Source organism: Poecilia reticulata, chromosome 11 (genome assembly GCF_904066995.2).
Source record: "Poecilia reticulata chromosome 11, P_reticulata-male-v2, whole genome shotgun sequence".
Taxonomy (NCBI): Eukaryota; Metazoa; Chordata; class Actinopteri; order Cyprinodontiformes; family Poeciliidae; genus Poecilia; species Poecilia reticulata.
Window position 1 is genome coordinate 16,336,157 of NC_088840.1, and position 7,726 is coordinate 16,343,882.

Below are 7,726 nucleotides of genomic sequence, written 5' to 3' on the forward strand. Positions count from 1 at the left end.
TTGTCGTGGATCTATATTACCAGTTATCGTGTCTGTCTGTGTGCAGTCTTTTTATTCCTCTTCCAAATGGACTGACCTTTCACTAAAGGTCAGGCTGTGACACCACTCACATGCACAATACCATCCAGAACAGCCAGAAACACAATCACAGACAAAATTTAAAGATAGAAAAAAGAACTGTTGATTCTGTTCTTCCAATTTTTTAAGAAAACATTATAATGCAGGATTGTACAAACTATAAGTGTTAATTAGTATCTGCCCTAGTGTCAAGATAGTTTCCTCCATGCGCGTCAATGCATCTTAAGGCGTTTGAAGTATTGACATATCGCAGATTTCAGTGATTTAAATGGCGTTGGTCCACTGTACTATCAAGACAGTAATCATATCTAGATTTTTTTTAATTTATCTTTGACAGATTAAATGTCGGGGATCATGTTGTGCTGATGTCAGTATCAATGTTGCCAGGGCCACTGCAACTTCACTCAACATGAACAGGACTCATTTGACCCAAAGTTTTATCACCTTTACGTTTCCCCTGCGAAACAAAAGTTTTACAAAGACCCTGGGAAGGATTTTATTAAAGAAGCTATGAAAACAATTTAACTGGATAACAAAAATGGCAAAAATAAGGATTTGTTTCCCCCTGTGTAAGATTGTTCCGTCCCTCCTGTTGTATCACTTATCATTCAAGAATGCCAGCTTTCAGCAACTCAATGACCCAACATGGCAAACAAGTTAAACCCCGTCCTTGAAATGGAAGTAATTGGAGAAAAGGCCAACTGCGACACAGAATGGGATTGCATTTGAAGGTTTTGTTACACTGATCCAATCAGTGGAGACTGAACAGAACAGAACTGTTCTGCATCTCACCAATTAGGGTTCACCAGTTCACCATAATGTGCAGCTATGACATTTAGTAAGGGGTAAAAAAAACATCACTAGTGCATTGCATGCATGCCACAGCTGGCTGGTGAAGGCTCTATCGGCTCCATGCCAAACAGCAGTACTTTGTATAGTCAAGTGTCACAGCTCCTGAAAACGCAGGTTTTGTGAGTAGTTCTCACACAAAACCTAGTACTTAGACTCAAGTACCAGGTATTTCCTGGTTTTTACAAACATTGCGTGGCCTTTGATTTTGGAAATGAAAAGAAAGAAATGTTTACACCCAGAAAAATGCATTTAATTACACATGGCAATTTCAGCTCGTATGAATGTTATGTACAGATGAAAATCGTGGTGTGGAAAAAGAGGACATGGCCCCTCCAGCCCCCTGCTATTCATGACAGTATCTCCTCCAGAATTCTTATAAGTGCATATTTAAAAGTAAATAAATAAAATAAATAAAAGTATGGTATTGCTAAATAAAGACACAACTCAAGTGATGCAAATAAAGGGGCAGAGGAGCACAGAAGTATGCAGAGTGTGGAAAACGAGAGAATAGGACAAACTGGAGGGTGGAACGCAAGGAGGGAAAAAACAGGTTGACAGGAGATAAAAAGGGAGATTACTGAGGACTAAGAGGAAAAATAAATGAGAGTAAACAGGAGAGGAATTAAAGGGGACAGACTTTTCAGAAACGTCAAGATGTTAATGTCAGATATAAGCCTAATCCATATTTCACTGACTTTTACAACTCAAGTAGTGCTAAGGGTCAGGGAAGGTAACATAAGTGTCAAGATTATGAAATAAGAATGGAAGATGTTTCTTACATGAAACTTCACAAAAAAGAAAGAAATAAAAGACAAGAGGTCCAACTCAAATCAATTAATCAAAAAACCAATAAATGCTCTTCTTAAATTTAGTCGAATGAAAGCACTGAAGATAAATAATAAAGCAAAAACATCTAAACAAAACTGACTACTCCAAAGTAAAAAAAAACACACAAAAAAACTACAAATTACTAGAGATGTTTTAAACACTTTTTGGGCCTCTAGTCTAAGTCAAATGTGATTCAAGAGTACAACCCAGTCTGAAACTCAACACATGTCTATACTTTAAGTTAGAAGCTTTAACACATTCACACATTAATCATATGGTGTTAGTAAGCAACTTGGGATAAAGTGTCTCGCCTAAGGACTTCTTGACATGCGGCAGGAGAAGCAGAATTAAATTCAGACAACTGCTTCTCTCAGTGATCCACATCTGCCTCAGCTGGAAGCATAAGACATTTGAAATTGATTTTTCCCTTCTTTTTCTCTTTTTTTTTGAAGAAATATTAAAAATGTCTTTGGGATTCTGCTTTTCTCATGTCCAGACAAGACGTGTCTGTGTGTCATCTGTCCACCAACCCAAACAAGCACAGTCTTGCTCCGATGGCCAAGTGTGAAGGAAAGAAAGCAGGCTGTCCCTCTGAGATAGTCATACATGCTGCACAAGTCTGCACACCATCAGAAACACATTTCTATTCAAAGACAGAAACAAAAATGCAGAGAAATCTATCCACTGCCCAAAAAAAAAAAAAAACACACAAAAATAATCTGTAATATGCAGCAGACACAGAAGTAGATTCAGTTTCTCCCATTGCTGTACGTAATCACCACCTATGTGTGTTTCTGATTTAATTCCAGCAGCTCAACAAGGCAATATCAAATTTCAGCTTGATCCTTTGTAAGATATGGAAGTGAGTGATGATGCTGCTTAGAAGACAATTTCTTACAAAGTTTCTGATAAGACATCCGCCGCAGGGATTGTCGTAGTCAAAGCACAAAGCAATCCGAAAGCTTTTATCTGAATCGAATTTGGTTTTAGGAAATAAACAGAGCAAACACGCCGATCATTTTTGTGTGTGTGACTTTCATTTAAGGCTGGAACCGTCAGCTATTTGATTCCAAATTATCAACAGAAAATCCATCGGTGTGTAAGATATTTAAAGATATTTTCTTTTTCTAAAAGCTTTTGTCTCTAGGGTTAGGATGAACAAAAAAAATAAATAAATCTGATTAAATTAAATTAGGATGAGAGCATTGCTCCCCTCACTGTTTATTATTCAAGGATAAAAACAAAAGACTCCGGGGTGTTTTTGTGCTACTCCACCTACTTGCATGCAATATTTTCTCACTATATTGCTGATAATATTTACTGTCCCAGGTGCTTGCACCCAATAGCTTATTCAGATGGATTTCAGAATGCCGAGAGTATTGTCAGCACCACTGAACTGTGCACTTATTTCCCAACTGTAAGCCCGGTAGCAACAATTTTTCGACCTGCATGTTGCAGCCAGAGCAACCCCAGCTTCATCTCCTTCTGCCTCTTTACTCCCCCCCCCACTAGCAATTGTACACCAATCAAACAGCTGATTAAACCGGGTGTACAGCTCAATTTGATTTAGCTCTAATCTGAGTAATTTTGAATTAAGTAAAAAAAACCTGTTTCACCGACTGGCTGGGTATATTTAACTCCTTATTTCTGGAGGGCGTCCCAAAACGATTAACAGGTTGATTCCTCTGAACCTCATGGGAACTCATGTGAGTTTTTCAAACATTTATGAAAAACGGCTATAAATGGAGAAAATTCAAAACAATTGTCAACGTGCTCAAGTCTGATCTTTCATTTGTGCCTTTGTAGTGCTTTGTCATTATATTAAATAAAATAAAAAAATTTTAAAAAAGCTACTGCTAAAGCTAAAACTCCTTAAAAATAAAATGGCTGGCAAAACAAACTTAAAAAAAAATTATATGTAAAATTTGATTTTTTTCTGTTTTTATTTTACCAATCTGGAAACATGTTTCATAAAATGTAAACCTTTAAATATGTATATGTTCATTTCTAATTTAGCATTAAACAGGATCTTTCTATTTAGCATTAGGTTTGTATTTTGATTGAGGTCTGGCTTAATGGTCCACAGAAAATGTGCCTTATGATCCATAAAATATCTCCTAACTAAAAATAAATGTACGACCTATTCTCCAAATTTAGGAAGCTAACAATGGGTTAGCTTTTTGGATGTCAATCTTCCAATGTCTTTACAATAAGTCATTTTTTGTGCGTCTTAAATCAGTCTGGAAGGAACAGACCTCAGCTTTTAGCCCAATGTGTGTGAATGAATAAAAAATGAACAATGAATGAAGCTGAGAACGCTCTTCTGTGACCATGTTTATTCAATTCTTCCTTGCAGTGCTTTGAAAAGAGATAAAAGCTAATTAACCAATCATAATGCTTTAATCTAATTACCAAAACATAACTTTGATATCAGACGACTGCAGAGTGGTTGCTAGACAATACACAGAGAAAGCAGTAAAATTTCCTCTTTATTAATTTCCCCCGTCCTGTCAGTCACTCACAGCTCAGTGAATAAGCCTTGTGCCAGAAATGTTCTGATTAGAAAGTGGGTAATCCTCTGCAAAAAAAAAAAAAAAGAAAAAAGAAAAGTGCCTTTTAATTTGGATATTTTAGATACCGCTCTTTGGGTCAAGGTCTGTTCATCACTGTAGCTTCCTGTGTAAATCCATTAAATGATACAGAAGAGAAAGACAAGAAAATCTGATTCTCAAATGACAATAAGCATGCATTACAAATGAATACTTAAAAATAAATTAACATGGACGTAGGTGTAGCAGTATAGTGGCATATTAATAAAAATTACAACGAGAATATCTGTGCCAGCAAATTAGATAAAGTGCAAGTGAAGAAGCACAATTGCAGAATGTTATTAAGATTCTGTAACCTCTCGATTTTACTTGACTGGGACAATTGAGATGATAAATATTAAGAGGCTTAATATTAAAACAGCTCTTGTGGTAACTAACCACAAGAGCTGTTTTAGATGTAAAGGACAAAAGTGATCATTTACATATAATATAAAAAAAGAGATTTGAGACACTTTGCGGAATAACTGATTTGTTTGCAAACTTGTTCAAAAGATAGATATTTATAAATAATCTTATTTGAGATGTGTATATATATATATATATATATATATATATATATTCTACACTGGTCTTAAATTGTGACATTGAGTAATGTTTTAAATCCAGTCACACCTCAAATCAGCTCAGATCTTCAATCATCTGATATCATCTTTTCACCCAGTAAGATAAAACAGATACACTTTACCGGTGCAAATACGACAAAAGACATAAAGGGAGAAGTAACGACAAAGATTTAATGAAATGAAGAGAACTGTTGTGATTGCTATCAATTTGTTTTCCTTCTCAAGTGTTTGAATATAGTATTATTTGCGTTGTGTTTGCAGGGCAATATTTGGAGGTCACTGGGGTTTCTTACAAAGATAACAGAAATGTGTTTGTTGTATTTTTTTGTCTCCTTTTCCTCAGAGGGAAAAGAATTTTCAGCTTCCACTTTTCAAAAACAGAACAGATAGCATGTAAATACAAAAAAGTTAATAGAATATAATAAAATGTTCTAAAAATATGTATAAACCCAGCATTTAGTTGTATGAATAATTGTAAAACCAGCAGTTTGTGAAAGTACAATCATTATTTTCAAATAGAATAACTTTAAAATTCAGCAATTACGAAATATTTTTGACAGCTAACATATTTTTGAGATCCAAGAGAAGACAAATGTGACAGGGCATTAAAAAAATAAAATAAAAAAAACAGAAATAAGCCTACCCGGAGGCGTCTTGAGTTATTTACAGAGTCTGAAAATGTGGATTCTGAGTTTCTAATGAAGTAAAAGGGGGGGAAAAAAACACAAGTTATGATTGTTTGAATGTTGGCACAATGCGAACAAGATTAGCAAGAAAACCAAATTTGAAAAAATATCCTCAGACCTGATCCACTATTTGGCTTTGGTGGTGTTTACAAGGACTTTTCATTGAAATTACTTTGCAATGACCTCACATCCCAGCATCGGCTGTCAACTGGTATGACTGGGAAGGTGTACAGACCAAAGTGAGCTTTTGTCTGGCTTATCTGGTTAGAAATACAGTTTTTATTTTAAAAGTTTTCATCTTTTGTCCCATTTTCCATTAGGCCTGTGAGTTTCTGTCTTGTGAACTTTTGTCAGGAAGTCTGTGGACCCTGAATTTAGGTGGAATTAAACCAGACATACATTTTAAATTTCATTTTAAACAGCACTTTTTTTTCAGCCCAAAGAAATCCTGATATAATTATTTTTATTTTAAGTGTTACTAGATGCAGTACCTGCACCACTGCACCCCGGTACGGCACGCTCAGCACAGCTGCAGGTTCGGGCCGGGCCGGATCAGAGCTGCATGTTGGTGTCGTTGTGCAAGTTTGCACAACAGGTGATGCACAGGGAGCTGAAAAACGTGCAACAAGATAAATGAAATCCATCATATTATGTGCGAGTCTTGATTACGTTGCACAAAAAATTCTCAAGTGCCATGTACTGTAATCATCTTCTAAAAATAAAAGTTCAGAAACTCACCTCATGACAAACTGACAAGGTGTCATCATCTCTGAAATAAGGAAAGTCCACTTGTTAGCTTCAAGATGTCTAGTTATTCTCATGTCCTGTCACTCACTCTTCCTGCTGCTAAAGAATCGACCCGTGTTGAAGTAAGGGACTTAAAAGTTGTCACATGTAGGCCTCAATTTTTTTGAAAAAAGGAACCAAGCTCAGTTTATCTTTGAGTCTTGTCCTGAATGAAAGCACATTTCTTTCTGTAATGTTTGCTAGTGTGTTCGCAGGAATTCTGGTAAAATTCTGGATTCCTGATTTTATCTTGACGCTTTCTTCATGTACACAATTCTAAGCTAAATATTCTATGGTGTTCCAGTATTTTAAAACTCGTGCTCTTTTTTTTTGTCTCAATTGGTCAGGCTCACATTTTGGTCTTAAAGCGATGTTTTTGGGCCACCCACTGTTGTGAAGTTGACATTTTCCATTGAGCTCCTCACTGTGGAAAGCTTGGGTTCAAATTTGTTTTAGAAGCGTTGACATTTACAACTCTTTTCTGATCTTTTGAAATCTCCTTTGTCATTGCCATTTTTTTCCTCTAACTTGAGTAGTGAGGTTCTGCCTCTGATTGATCAATTTTATTCACATGAGGCCAGCCAAACACTCGCACCTGATTGTCCTTCCACTGATTGTAAACACTTGACTCTAATTACTGCTTCAATTTAACCACAGGTTTGTTATCTTTTTCCTCTCAGAAACAGACAGTATTTGATTATTTTATATTCCTTTTTTTTTAATCAGTCTTTTTTTGTGGAATTAAACTGGTTTTCCACAGTGTACGCACATCTTAAATGTTCAGTTGAGACCTAAAATAAAAATAATGTCCAGACCTTGACCTTTCATAACATATTCTAATTTATTGCAACATATATCTCGTACAGTTCAACAAGAAAAACAAACAAATCAGTTTGGTTATGGGAGAGGTATGGTTAAAGAGTTGCAATAATCTGGGGAGTTCCTCCTTTTGTTGATTAAGTAGCTTAAACTTACAGAAATTCAAATTAGTTTGAAAGTCTTCAGGTGCTAAAACAAATAACTAGGATTTTTTTTTTCTGCATCATGCAGAAAAAAAAATCCTAGTTATTTGTTTTACCACCTGAAGACTTTCAAACTAATTTGACTTTTGCACTTGCTGTGATTTCATTCAACGAGGCAAAAAAAAAACAAACTCATTGTTATCAGAAGAAATGTAACTGCAGACATTGATGCTGCCATCGAACTGATGTTCCTTTGCTAACATTAAGTGCTGTTTATTTCCCAAACAAAACTTTTGTAATCGTGACCCAAAAAGCTCAAGTTGAATCTCAAACTGTAACATTTCTGTTACAGTTTGGAAGCA

General features: G+C 35.6%; 1 long non-coding RNA gene across 1 annotated transcript; it reads right to left on the reverse strand.

Moving 5' to 3' along the window:
* Positions 1-870: 870 nt before the first annotated feature.
* Positions 871-7,339, reverse strand: LOC145553892 (uncharacterized). The gene is made up of 3 exons (XR_014089935.1): positions 6,355-7,339; positions 6,108-6,226; positions 871-4,336 (listed from the first exon to the last, which is right to left on the reverse strand). It is a non-coding gene; the product is annotated as an uncharacterized LOC145553892 (long non-coding RNA).
* Between the last annotated feature and the right edge of the window lie 387 nt (positions 7,340-7,726).